The 14,294-nt window shown below is 38.2% G+C and overlaps 1 long non-coding RNA gene across 1 annotated transcript in view; it reads right to left on the bottom strand.

Moving 5' to 3' along the window:
- Positions 1 to 1,211: 1,211 nt before the first annotated feature.
- LOC141523622 (uncharacterized) overlaps positions 1,212 to 14,294 on the bottom strand; it is a 34,421-nt gene continuing 21,338 nt past the window's right edge. Inside the window, exon 4 of the long non-coding RNA XR_012478541.1 lies at positions 1,212 to 6,227. This is a non-coding gene — a long non-coding RNA (uncharacterized LOC141523622). The remainder of the gene's footprint in view (positions 6,228 to 14,294) is intronic.

Here is a 14,294-nt window from a genome sequence, read left to right as displayed (position 1 = left end):
TATATGTCAACTTGTAAGAAGGCAAAACAGAAAAAGGAGGCAAGAAAGTTGTTGATAAACTGAAGGATTGTTTGTATAGGAAATGTGTAGGTGTCCTCAAAAACAGAATGTCTTCAGGATAAAAAACAGGACTTGAATCTATATTATGTCAACCAGGCAGAATTGTTTGATAAAAGATTAAATAAGGATTAATTTGGGATTAAATAAGGTAATTTTGTATTCCCTCAAAACAGGTCACCTGATTTTAAGTGTTTAAGCCTATGTGTATGCACTCTGGCTACAGAATATGAAAATCAGTAAACTTTTTACTAACTTTAATTAATGTGTACCTCCTACTTTTTATAATCCAACAATGAGAATGCCATATCTCTGATGGATTTGAGTTTGAAAAAGAATCAGCTTGAGGAAATTTAGCAATAACTAAGCTGATAAGAGCCCTTGCAATTTCTATCAAAAAGTCTTTCCCATGAATTCTCTCACTCAGCCAGTCTTGAAAAGAGAATTTCATCATGTTCAGTCTGTAGATCTAGAGAGTCAAAAGTACCTTCTGGAACTCCTTTAGAAAAGCAAGTTTAAAAAAATTGTTCAATCTGGTATTTTTCAGGACAAATTAAACTAAGAAACTTGCTAGCTGCATGACTTTAGACAACTTACTTAAACTGTTTGCTTCAGGTTCTTTATCTGGAAAAATGATCTGGAAAAAGAAATGGCAAAACACTTAGTATCTTTTTATTCTTTTTATTTAGAAATTAGAATTTTTTAATAACTAAAAACATCAGGCCCACCTGAAAAGCTAATATAATTGATAAACAAAATTGATAAACAAAAAAAATTGATAAAAAATGCTATGGAATATCACTATAAACAAAAAGTGTCACTATACCATAACAACTTGTATAACATTAAAGAAATATACATTTTAGCAAACCTAATAGAGTATCTGTGTTACAAATTACAGTTAGGAATGCTTTTCAATATCATAATCTAGAAAATTTTGGGTAACAAATTTTTCTTTTTTTAAAATTTAAATAATTTAATGATTTATTTTGACAACTACATGCAGCAGTAGTTTTCAACAATCATTTTTGGCAAGAATTTGCGTTTTACATTTTTCTCCCACTCTCCCTTACATTCACCAATCGTAAACAGAAAACAAGCTAATATAGGCTCTATATGTATGAATATGATAACAGAGGTCTATAGTAATCATTTTCTGAAAGAAGAATCAAATCCAAATGAAAGAAAGTATTACAGAGAAAAAATCCACATAATACATAAGACAAACTTTAAAAATTAAAGATAGTAAGTATTGGTCTGCATTTAAAATACACAGTTCCTTCTCTGGATAAAGAGGGTGTTTTTTATCACAAGTCTTTTAGAGTTGTCTTTGTTTATAGTACTGCTGAAATGATCAAATCCATTGTAGTTAATCATCATACAAAGTTTCTGTTAGTGTGTATTATGTTCTTCTGATTCTACTCACTCCATTCAGCATCAGTTTATGGAAGGCTTTCCAGACTATTCTGAAGTCCCTCATGATTTCTTAAAGAAAAATAATGTTTTCTCTCATATTCGTATAACACAGTTTTTTAGTCATTTTCCAATAGATAGCCATCTTCTCAATTTCTAATCCTTGTTCTACAAAAAGAACTGCTATGAATATTTTTACATGTGCATTTTTAACCCTTTTTGATGATTTCTTTGCTCAGAAGGAGAATGCTTCATCAAGATTTCTGCAGTCAGATAACTGAAGGTGAACTTTCATTTTCTATTCTCTTGGTCTTTTATAGTTAGCCTCCTGCTTAAACTTTCTGATCTTCTTTGAATTTATTTATATACATATTTATCTAGTAGGTCCTTGAGTTTAAGATCTGTATCTTAGTCTTTTTAAAAATGTTTTAAAAAGGATCTCCTTGGAGAAAGATTGAAGGAGATTCTAGAAATATTTGTTCTAGTCTCCCAGTGATTCAAACTTAGACAAATGCATATGAACACACTTAATATTGATGTACAAAACAATGCATCCACACAAACCTCCTGTGTTGTGGCTTGCTTCCTTGGGGCCCACAGCTGTGACCTCCCTCCCAGAGGGGAGCTGAGAATAAAGAGTCAAGCCACTACTGCCTTATGCCTCCAGTTCAATTTTATTATTGCTTAGCTATTACATATATACTGTTTGGTCTCTGGGGTAGAGCAAAGAATAATGAGGTAATTGGGGGGATGCAAGCGGGGTGTAAGTGCAGCATCTTGCATTACAGGATGGGGGGTACTTTAGGGAAGAGGTGATAAGGCATAGCTGTTTCTAGTGCCCTTGGTTGGTGGGGAGGAATATCTAGCTCCCAAGGACTCTGGCACACCTTATCTCTCAGGGCAGCATGCCAGCTCCTGAGACTGTCCAGGTGGCGGTCTGTTAGAATAGCCTGTTTTCCCACATATCCGCCTTGTTTTTCATTTAGGGCCAGGGGGCCTGGATAGTCATAATAAACACCAAGAAATAGTAATAAACATAATAAACAATGTGAAGTGCATAGGCGCTTTTTTATACAGGGTCCAGGGGATCTGTGGGGACCAGAAGGTGGGGGGAGTGTCCAACATCAGGGAGAAAAGGGCAGGGAGGGGTGTGTGGGGTTTGATCTGGATATGCAAAGGACCAACAGAATTGGAAACTTTTAGAGTCCTGGGATACGGTGTGGCTGCTTCTTCTTCTGGTGAGAATGTGGGGAGACCCACAGTTCCATTACTGGCAGAGAGCAGGGAAAAGAGATGCTTCATAAAAGAATGGTGGGGAGGGGATAAGTGTGCGCTGAGGGGTGACCCATACTTTGGGGGTAACAGAAACAAGGAGTTGGTGAAGAGACAAGTGTCCTCTAGGTTTAAAGTCCATCGCTCTTTTTGCCAAGGTAAAGAACTTGTCCTGGAGTGCTGTGGGGTGGTTGTGGCGATCGTCTTTTCCCCCCTCAGTCCTCTGTGTCTCTGGTTTCATCTACAGTTGTTTAGAGACATTCTTTGCATTCCTTTGGTCAGGGCTGCTACAGAGCTAGGTGGTCTAGGGGCTGCTTCTGCTGCTTGTCGGATCAGAGGGTCAGGAATCTACAGCAGGGCTGTGCAATCTGTGGGAAAAACACAAGCAAACCCTTTCCCTTGCGTTAGGATGGGGGAGGAAGGGAAGCAGGCAAGGACCAAGGCTAGGGTTTGCAATTCTGCCCATTGCACAGACTGGGTGTGAGGGCTCCTGTGAGTGAATAAAATGGATCCATTACTGTAGATTACATAGCCCAGGTGCTTTCTGTTTGCTTCTGTAAAGGCTACATACACCTGTGGAATGGGTCGAGGGGAGGGAAACGATAAGGGGAGTGTGTTGACAGGGAGTGCTGAAATCCCTTTGAGGAGAGGGGAGAGCAGGTAATGTTTACCAATAGACCCAGCAAAAATCTCTCATCTGACAGGCATCTGTGAAGTCGTCAGCTGCTGCTGAGAGGGCAGGGGGAGCATCTTGATGGTTTCGGAGAGGTTGGATCCAGCCGTCTTCCCAAGGCAACTCAGGGTACAGATGATGAGGCTTTGGGGGGGGTTTGTCTGGCAGAGGATCGGGGAAAGCTTAAGAGGAGGGGGGCGAGTGGATTTCTCATCAGTTTGAGTGCCCTCATCGCAGACCTCAGTGAGGTGGCACGGGCTCTCTGCTCTGGCCTTTTCTGCATCTAAAGCTGCCTGTAAAATATCTTGAGGCTTTTCCTCTCTCCCTAAAAGGCAGGCATGTATTGCAGTGACAATAGGATAGAAGGGAAGCAGGGGAGAAAAGTTACCACGGACCTCAACTCTGCGGGCAAGTGTCAAAACATGCTGCCAAACATCAGGATCCAGGATTTGACCAGCTTCAATCCAGGGGGCCAAAACAAAAACTGCCTGGAGTGTTACCTTACATTCTTTTTCAGAGAATTTCAGGCGATGGGAGTTGTTTAAAGATCTATACTTGTGTATCTTGGGAAGAAGGGGGAAGATTCCCCATTAGGATAAGGGACTACAGGAGGTTCTAGAAGCCATGGGGCCACTGGGGTGGGGATCGAGAGATCAGTCCATATGGAGCACTTACCTTGGCCAGCAAGGTTGAGTGTGAGTGTGAAGCGTACTTCAGAGGGGCATCCCGAATTTTGACACCATTTGTTGTGGCTTGCTTCCTTGGGGCCCACAGCTGTCACCTCCCTCCAGGAGGGGAGCTGAGAATAAGGAGTCAAGCCACTACTGCCTTATGCCTCCAGCTCAATTTTATTACTGCTTAGCTATTACATATATACTGTTAGGTCTTCCGGGGTAGAACAAAGAATAATGAGGTAATGGGGGTACAAGCGGGGTGTGCATACAGCATCTTGTATTACAGGATAAGGGGGTACATTAAGGGGGAGTTGGTAAAACACAGCTGTGTCTAGTGCCCTTGGTCTGTGGGGTAGAATGTCCAACTCCCAAGGACTCCAGCACACCTTATCTCTCAGGGTGGCGTGCCAGCTCCTGAGACTGTCCAGGTGGCGGTCCGTTAGAATAGCCTGTGTTCCCACACTCCTGTATTGGGAACTCATTTGTGGTAGGACATCTTCAGATCTATGAGTCCCCTCCTTTGAGGAAATCCTAAAATTATAATTCAGTACAATTCTCTTTTGTTTGATGTACATTGAGGCAATGGTGAATCTTTTTACTTTTAAAGTTTCCTTTAAGTTTGCCTTGGTGATTTCTATTTCTTAGTGAATTTGCAACATCTTTTAATTTCAATATTTTCTTGTGGATTTTTCCAGCTTTTGTGATTTGGGCTGGTTCTGTTTTTCACATTTTTTTTTGAAAATCTTGGCTATGTCTTAGACAATCTCATCAAGTTTTGCTCCAAGTATTCCATTACTCATCTGTTCTGTTCACTGGATTTATTTGTAGATTATATTATTTGTTGAGAGCTCCCTCTTCTCCTCTCCTAACCAATACATAAAACAGATGTTTTTCCTTATTTTTGCCTCCATTGAACTATCCCACATGAAGAGGTGACCCTTTTTATTATGATTTACCCCACTACATGCACTCTTGATCCTGTGCTGTCCTGTCAGTTCCAGTAGATGCTCCTATTTATCATTCCCACTTTCATTGATCTTCAATCTCTGTTGAATAACTGCTTCTCTGTTGATCACAAATATAAATGTTTTCTCCATTCTTAACAACTCTGTCTTTCCCCACTAGATATTGTCCTATATCTTTCCATATGTTCACAGCTAAACTCATTGAGAATGCCTGTTAGTGATCCTTGAGGACCACAGCTGTGAGATGACAGGGACAAAGGTCTCCAAGACCCTCTTGCCCCTCTGCTGTTTTGCAATACTGCTGGCTCAGTATCTCAGGATGTCTGCATTCTCCTACTTTTGTATTTGCCCAGAAAGGGGCTCATCCTGAGATAACAGGATTATACCAAAATTGTAAAGCTAAGGAAGTGTGACAAGAATTTGGGCAAACAACTTTATGATCTTTTTGTATGGTTCACTCCCACTGATTATCTCATGAGATATGTTTGTACTGTTCAAGGGTATTGGTAAGATATATAGAGGTTAAGGATACTCAAAAAAGTCTTCTTTTGTTCCTAAGAAAAGAGGCTCATGTCTTTGGTCCTTTCACTGTAGCTGAGAACAAGTTCTTTGCTTTGTCAAAGAACTCAAGGTTGGTGCACTGTTTCATTACACTTGGCACCCAACATGGGGCGGGAAGATCGTGGAAGGACTTCAACCACAGGGTGAATCAGCCTCCGTAGATCCAGGAGGTCTCCAGCTACAGCCCAGTGTATGGACTGGTAAGGTAAGAATACTCTTATCATGGGGCAAGTATTAGAGGTTTTGGATAAAGACATGCACATAAGATTATTATATAAAGCCTTAAAGAAACAGAGTTGTACAGTACAAACCAGATATTAGGAAATATTTAGAAGTAGTTTATAAAGCATCCCCCTAGGTGGTAGAAAGAATGCCCAGTGACATGAATGATTGGATCATAGTAGGGGAACAAATAACAGAACTACATAAACATGAACCTGTTAGTGAAGGAGTATTTTTATGCATAATTTAGTTAGATCTGTTCATGCAGATGAATCGCACTTACAATGCTCTAGAAAGTTTAACACAGAAATGCAAACTTGTGCTCCTAGGTCTGGTCAAGAGATGCCCAGCTCTCTGGTCTTTAACAGCTTATTGTATCCAGATTTGGGTCTGTTTAAAAATGAAAGAGAAAAGGTTAACAAGGAAACAATGGATAGATTAGAAAAAGAAGTCACAGAATTAGCAGAGAAATGCAGTCAGTTGACTTCGCTTTTAATAGGTCAAAAACCGGTTAAGAGCATTATGAACAAACCCATATATAGCCCAAAAGGGCTTGGAGAATTCATTAACTAGTTTAGAAAATAAGGAATTCGACTTATCTCCTCTTAAGAGTGGGCTATTTTGGGCAGGGAGAAAACCTCACAGATTTGGGAATAATGATGCCTGTCTTAGAAGACACTCAAGTGGATTCTGATACTGGACAACAAGCTAGAATCAGAAGACATAATGTGGTTCCTATTACTCAAATAAAAGAGTTAAAGAAGGCAGTTAAAGAATATGGGGTGAAATCATCCTATGTACATTTGCAGTTAAAAAATTTGGAAACTTATGTTCTTACACCAAATGATTGGAAGGTAGTAATCAGGGCTTGTTTAACACCTGTTGAAGCAGTGACATGGATGTCAGAATTTACGGAATATTGCAGGAATGTAGCAGCTTCATTAAATCCAGGGAATCCAATCAATGCTAACACATACTTTGAGCAAATGACAGGAACTGGATAGTATTGTACAGATGGTCAGCAGATCACCCATACTTTGGAAACTTATGAAAGACTTGCAAAATGTGCAGTAGAGGTTTGGGGTAGAGTCCCTGTGTCTGGAGAAAGTAAAAAATCTCTTTGCCACTATCATACAAAAAACTGATGAACCTTTTGTTGACTTTGTGGCCAGAATGCAGGATGCTATAGCTAAGATTATGGGGGGCACTACAGGTACAGACACGCTATTGACACAATTGATAAGAAATAATTGTAATACAGATTGTAAAAAAGCCTTAATAGGGAGCAGACGGGATGCCTCATTGGAAGAGATGATTCAAAGATGTTCTAGTACAGGTTCTGCAGTATATGCAGCTGAAATCATGGCTCAAGCTATGGCTTGGGCTTTAATAAAAGTAGCATAAAATGTTTCAAGTGTGGCAGGATTGTACATATGAAGAAAGACTGCCTCGATAAAGGAGGAGGGAATAGGCCTACCACACCCAGTCCTAAATGTAAAAAGCCAGGATATTGGGCTAGTGAATGTCCTTTAAACTCAATGTCAGTCCACTCCCCATTGGCCCAGGGAAACAAATGGGGAATGGTAAGGTTAGAAACAGAAGTGAACCAAGAGACAAAGGAATTAAGACAGAAATATCAGGAGTTAACCTTTCACAGGGAACAATTTTAATTGAACTCTGTTCCCAAGGGAATTATTTAATCAGGGCCAATACTACAGTTCTTTTAACCATACAAGAAATTTGAACAGATAATGAATATTTAGTAATAAATTCTCCAAGTACAGACTATACTGACTTACATGTTCAAGTAGCTATATTAAAAAGAAATGAGATTTCAGTTTTTAATCCCTTAAAAATCATATAGAAATTGATGATAATCAGGTAGTGGCCCAAGGAGTATTACTTACTAAGATCAGTAAGTCACACACATTAGGAATGTTTACAGAAAGGATACAAGCCTCAAGACCAGTGATTACTACGAAAGTAGGAAAAAGAAACTTTAAAGGGATACTAGACACTGGGTGCTGATAAAACTATTTTTCCTATTAGCATTTGGCCTCATAACTGGCCTCTGGAGGCTACAGGTAATCAGCTTTTGGGTGTAGGCAGATTATAGGACACTCAGATATCAAAATATTATTTAGATTGGGAACTTGAAGATAAACAAGGTAAAATTAGACCTTATGTGGTACAAGGACTTCCCATGATTTTATGTGGAAGGGACTTGCTCACATAAAGGGGACTTACAGTCTCCTCAGATTTTTCATAGGGGCCTCTGTAGAAAAGAGCCAAAAAAGAACAATTGCTGCCCCCCTAAGATAAAATGAAATTCAGATGAGCCTATTTGGACATATCAATGGCCCCTTAGTTCAGAAAAAATACAGACTCTAGAACAAATTATTAAAGAACAGTTTGAGAATGGGCATATTGAGGAAAGAACCAGCCCATGGAATTCCCCAATCTTTGCTGTTCAAAAGAAATCAGGAAAATGGAGAATGCTTACTGATATCAGGGCTGTAAAGAATTTTATGGAATCAATGGGAGCTTTATAACCTGGACTCCCCTGTGCCAACATGATTCTGGAAAATTGGCCTTTATGGGTAATTGATATTAAAGATTATTTTTACTCTATACTCATACATGCAGAGGATGCTGTTAGATTTGGTTTCTCTATACCCACTCAATTTAAATTCGCACATGAAATGGTTTCAGTGGCAGATACTGCCACAGGGGATGAAGAATAGCCCTACAATGTATCAATATTTTGTGGAAAAGATATTACAGACTATCCAAAATACTTTCAAGAATATTATTATTCTCCATTATATGGATGATATATTAACAGCTCATCATAATGTTAACCTTTTAGAGACAGCTTTACAGGAGTTAGAAAAGGCTTTAGCATTTCAAGGTCTCAAAGTAGCTCCTGAAAAAATCCTGAGACATCCAACCATCAATTATCTGGGACAATTGATCAATCCTACACAAATAAATATTATACCCCCACATTTAGATATAAGTAAAGTTACATACATTACATACATTACAAAAATCACTAGGAGAAATGCAATGGATAAGGCCAAAAATCTATTTGCCTTCTGATACCTTGAAACCCTTATATGAAATTTTAAAGGGTAATCCACCTTTAAATTCACCAAGAGAATGGACTCCTGAGGCTGGTCAAGTCATTTCTCAGTTCACTGAAACCCTGAAAAACACTTATACTAAGGATTGGCCACAGTATGCCACTTGATATTACTATACTTAATACTCCTTATATGCTTACTGGTGTCATTCATCAAGGGACAGGAATTGTTGAATGAATATATAAGGGTTTAAACCAAGGAAAAACATTGGTTATGTATGCCACTATGGTAGCAAGGCTCATACATAAGTGTAATTCCCAAGTATTACAAATAAGTGGAAGAATACCTAATAACACCTACACACCATATTCATTAGATGTTATAAAAGGATTTATTATAGAAGAGCCTATTTGGCAAATAGTTGTTAATAATCAATTTTGTACTGGCACCCCATTGTTAATAAAGTCATTATTCAGATGTGGCCTTGGGATGAATCAAAGATATTGAAAACAGAACCTGTGCAAGGTTATAATGTTTATACTGATGCCACAAAGAAACACAGGACCTCTATTTATTGCCCAGCACTGAAATTGTTAAAAACCATAGGAACTCCTTTTGATTCTACTCAAAAGAATGATTTTATGCTACTATTTTTGCTACTTCCACCCCCCATTCCATCAATTTGATTGTAGACAGTCAATATGTGGCAGGTATCATAGCCCAAATAGAAACTGCATTTATTAGACAAAGTGATAATGCAATGTTAAAATTGTTTCACAATTTACAGTCTTCAGTTAGGGCACAATCTTATCCTATGTTCTGCATGCATATTCGTTCACTCTCAGGACTGCCTGGCCCCCTGTTGGTAGGTGCAGTGGGTGAGGCCTGTGGAGCTCATTAATTGTTTCACCTCTCTGTACGGTCCCTTAGGTTTTTATATCATATTTCCAAAGAAGAAGCCAGACACATTGTGAAACGATGTGTTCAGTGTCCCTTTTCAACCTCCTGATCGGTCCCTGATCTCTAGGAACCCTAGGGATACCTTCTCTAATGAATTATGGCAAATGGATGCTACTCATGAACCTTCTTTTGGCAGACAGAAGTATGTTCATGTAACGGTGGACACCTTTTCTTCATTTATTATGGCCACACCACTGTCTGGGGAATCAGTTAAGGATGTCATTTGTCACTTAATATCCTGTTTTTCCATTCATGGTGTCCCTGCTTCTATTAAGACTGATAATGGTCCAGTCTATGTTTCTTGGTCTTTCTACTCCTTTTGTGAGGAATTTCATGTGATGCACATAACAGGAATTCCTTACAATTTCCTTGGTCAGGATATAGTGGAATGTGCCAACAGGACCCTAAAGACCTTTCTTCAAAAACAAAAGAAAGGGGAGTTTGGGAGTAAATCTAAGATAAGAATAGACATGGCATGTTATACATACAATTACCTAACCTTTAATGAAGACCATATTACCCTGGCCATGAAATATCACTGTTCTCCCTTAACAAAGGATTGTGCCAAGGGACATAAAGAAATTGCACAACCGAGGCACGATGAACAGGTTAAGTGGAAAAATCACGATGGAATTTGGAAAGAACCTAACAAGGTACTAACAAAAGGGTCAGGTTTTCTGTGTGTTTCTACAGATGAAGGAACTGATTGCTGGATTTCTCAAAGGAATGCACAGACTGTCTTTGAAGGGACAAAGATGCAAAACATGGAGGAGACAATCACATAGAAGGGGGACAAACCCACCATACAAAAAATATTAAAGATCATGATGCTGTTATCTCAATTAAATATTGGTGCTGAAGCCCAGCAGGAAGAAGCAAAAAGATGGGCCATTTATCCACAACCACCATGGGTCTGGATTATAGAGGAAGGAGAAAAAACTCCTCCAATTATCATTATTTGGTAACTTGTCTCAAATAATTCAGCCACAATCTGAACAGAATACTTCTGGCAATTATATCAACCCCCCCCCCCCCCAGTTAAATTCAATTTTTCAGGACTTCCAGTCAAATCCCCTCTTTGCTTTTCCAAGAAGAATGATAGGTGTGTTCCAGTAGTTCCTGTGACTTATCACTTAACAGAAATTCCCAATGACACTATCCCATTTCCACAGATAATACCAAACCTTATGAATTATAGGATGCAATTTGATACTTTTGGGATCAATGGGACATTTTGTAATGTCACTGGACAAAGATTCTATTTTCCTTGTACTATGGGATCTAGATACTTGCATCCGGAGTTATATCCACACATGACTAAATGTAGTACACAGCAAGCTACTTGCTTCAAGGACTATGTGTCATGGCACATTGACTCACTTCCTAATGGAACACTTTATCATGGATTCCCTGCTCCATTATACCTGAATAAGGTGGGAAAGATTTGGGGGGAGGATGGAAAATAGCTATGGGTGTGGGATGGAATAAGATCACATGGAGGGATACATCCAACAGGACTACCTCAATAGACATATTGATGGGAAGGGCTTGTTTGGAGGATAACTATGCATTTATGTCTGGATCTCAAGTAAACATAACTATGATTGACAATTATTACAATGTATTATGCATGAATTGTACTGTATAAGAATGTATAGGTAGAAAAGTCAAAGGAACAATATTCATAGTTACTAGACCAAGATATATCATGATACCTGTAAAAGCCCAGGGTTGGTGTCGAAGTAGGGCTGATCAAGTATTTTCAGAAATAGAAGAAAGAATATCTCACTCTCCTATAGCCATCAGAGAGAAAAGGTATATATTCATGTGTTGTCTTGGGAATATCTGTATTAATATCTCTTATTGCTTCTTCAATTTCCTAAGCAATGTCTGTAAGTACTGCAAGGAATGAAATAGTACAGGCTTAATTTTTGGAAGAATTAGCTAAGAATGTCGTTTTGGGGTTTAAAGAACAGTGAATTTTAGATGAAGAATTTTATAAGATTATCAAAGCACTAAGGGATACTATCAAAAATGTTGGGGATAAAGTAGACATGATAGAATATAAGGCTAGTTTAGCATGTGATTATCGATATTCCTCTTTTTGTTTGATGAAATTACAATATAATGAGTCACATCATTCATGGGATAAGATTGAGAATAATCTCAATGGGATTATAGGTAATGGTAATATTTCTATGCAAATTGAAGATTTATATGATTTAGCTCAACAATTTAATGATGCTTCTAAAAATTATCTTTTGCCTGATAAGACTGCTCAAATAATTATTATTTTAGTCATTTATCCTTTCCTTCTTGGGTACAGTATGCTCTGTACACAATCAGAGCAACTATCAGAGCCACTGTTATGGTTTTGATTATCTTGTCATTTCTTGTTCAATTTGCCATTTCTGTTATACATTCCAACATTGATCATATGAAGTTGCATATTTGGCAAAACAAAAGAAGGGGAAATATTAGTGATCCTTGAGGACCACAGCTGTGAAACAACAAGGACAAAGGTCTCCAAGACCCTCTTGCCCCTCTGTTATTTTGCAATACTGCTGGCTAGGTATCTTGGAATGTCTTCATTAACATACTTTTGTGTTTGCCCAGGAAGTTGCTCATCCTGTGATAACAGGATTATACCAAAACTGTAAGGATAAGGAAGTAAGAGAAGAATTTGGGCAAAAAACTTTATGACCTTTTTGTATGGTTGGCTCCCACTGATTATCTCACAAGATATGTTTGTGCTGTCTAAGGGCATTAGTAAGATATATAGAGGTTAAGGATACTCAATAAAGTGGTCTTTTGTTCCTATGAAAAGAGGCTCCTGACTTTCCTCCTTTCACTGTAGCTGAGAACAAGTTCTTCCCTGGTCAAAGAACTCAAGGTAGTTGGTACACCATTTCATTTCGAATGCCTTCTGAAATGTATGCCTCCCTTTTCTCTCCTCTTCGTCTCTTTTTTAATGCTCTGCATTCTAGCTTCTGACCACATCATTTAACTGATACCTATCTCCCTAAAATTATTAGTGATTTCTTATTTGTCAAATCTAATGGTAAAGTCACCCTCAATTCTCATTCTTCTTGAACTTTCTGCTGATTTTAGCACTGAGAGTCAATCTTCTGGAGTCCTAGGTTTTCATAACACTTCTCTCTTTGGCTCTCCTCTGATGTCCTTTATTTAGATCATGTCAACTAATCACAGGTGTTTTCTAAGGCTCTATCCTGAATTTTCTTTTCTGCATTCCATATTACCTTGTTTGGTGGCTTTATCAGCTCCTACAAAATTAGTTATCACTTCTATGTTGATTATTCTTAGATTTATTTATCCAGACCTAATCTCTCTCCTGACCTCTAGACTCATAATTCCTGTGTATAAAAGAATGTTCTACAGATAAATGATACTCCACATATCCAAAGCTCAATTTATTATCTTTCTCCCCTAAACTATCTCCTCTCCCTAATTTTCCTATTACTGACTAGGGTACCATCATCCTCCTGGTTTCCCACATCACAACCTAGATGTTATTGTCAATTCTTCACTCTCACTTATATATCCAATTTGTTGCTTAATTTTGTCACAATTTCAATAGTATAAAAACCCTTTTCTCCTCTTATTCTTTTCTTCTCATCAGTCCTGCTTAGACTATTGCCCTTGGCTTCTGATTCATCTTGCTTCCTCAATTCTCTCCTCATTCTATTCAGTCCTTTACTCCTCTATCAAACTGATCTTCCTAAAGTATAAATCTCACCATGTCATTCTTCAATTCAGTAAATAACAATGACTCTCTATCACCTCCACAATAAAATATATACCACTGAATTGTAAATCTCTTAGAACCTGGCCCCTTCCTATCTTTCTAGGTTTGTTACATACACTTTGTTCCATTTGTTTTCTTTCCAGTCTTTGTACAAGACACTCCATCCCCTAATTCTGTACTTTGAAATGCTCTCTTTCTTCTCCTCTGCCTTCTGGCTTCTCTGGCTTCCTTCATGACTCAGGTGTAATCCTTTCTGCAAGAAATCTCTCCTATCTCTTCCCCATACTAGTAGTATTTTTCTCTGCAATCATCTCTCATTAGCTTGTATATATTTTGTTTGCAAATAGTGAATTTTATATGTTGTCTCCCCCCCATTAGAATGTCAATTCCTTGACAACAGGGGATGTTTTTGTTCTCTCTATATCCCCAGCATTTAACACAGTGTTTGGTACATAGCAAATGTTTAATTATTCTTGATTTGTATTATTGACTAGATTCATCACTCTTGCTTTTAAAAACTCTAAATATTCTTATATTTGAAATTTTTAGGGGTTAGTTTCTTGGCTGTTTCTTGAATTCTCTCTTCCAGTAGTGAATTGTATTTCTCAGTGGCATCATGATTTAAAAACATTTTCATTCTATAAA

This window comes from Macrotis lagotis, chromosome 5 (assembly GCF_037893015.1).
Source record: "Macrotis lagotis isolate mMagLag1 chromosome 5, bilby.v1.9.chrom.fasta, whole genome shotgun sequence".
Taxonomy (NCBI): Eukaryota; Metazoa; Chordata; class Mammalia; order Peramelemorphia; family Peramelidae; genus Macrotis; species Macrotis lagotis.
Note: the sequence above shows the minus strand (reverse complement) of the source record. Positions and strands in the feature narration are given on the sequence as shown.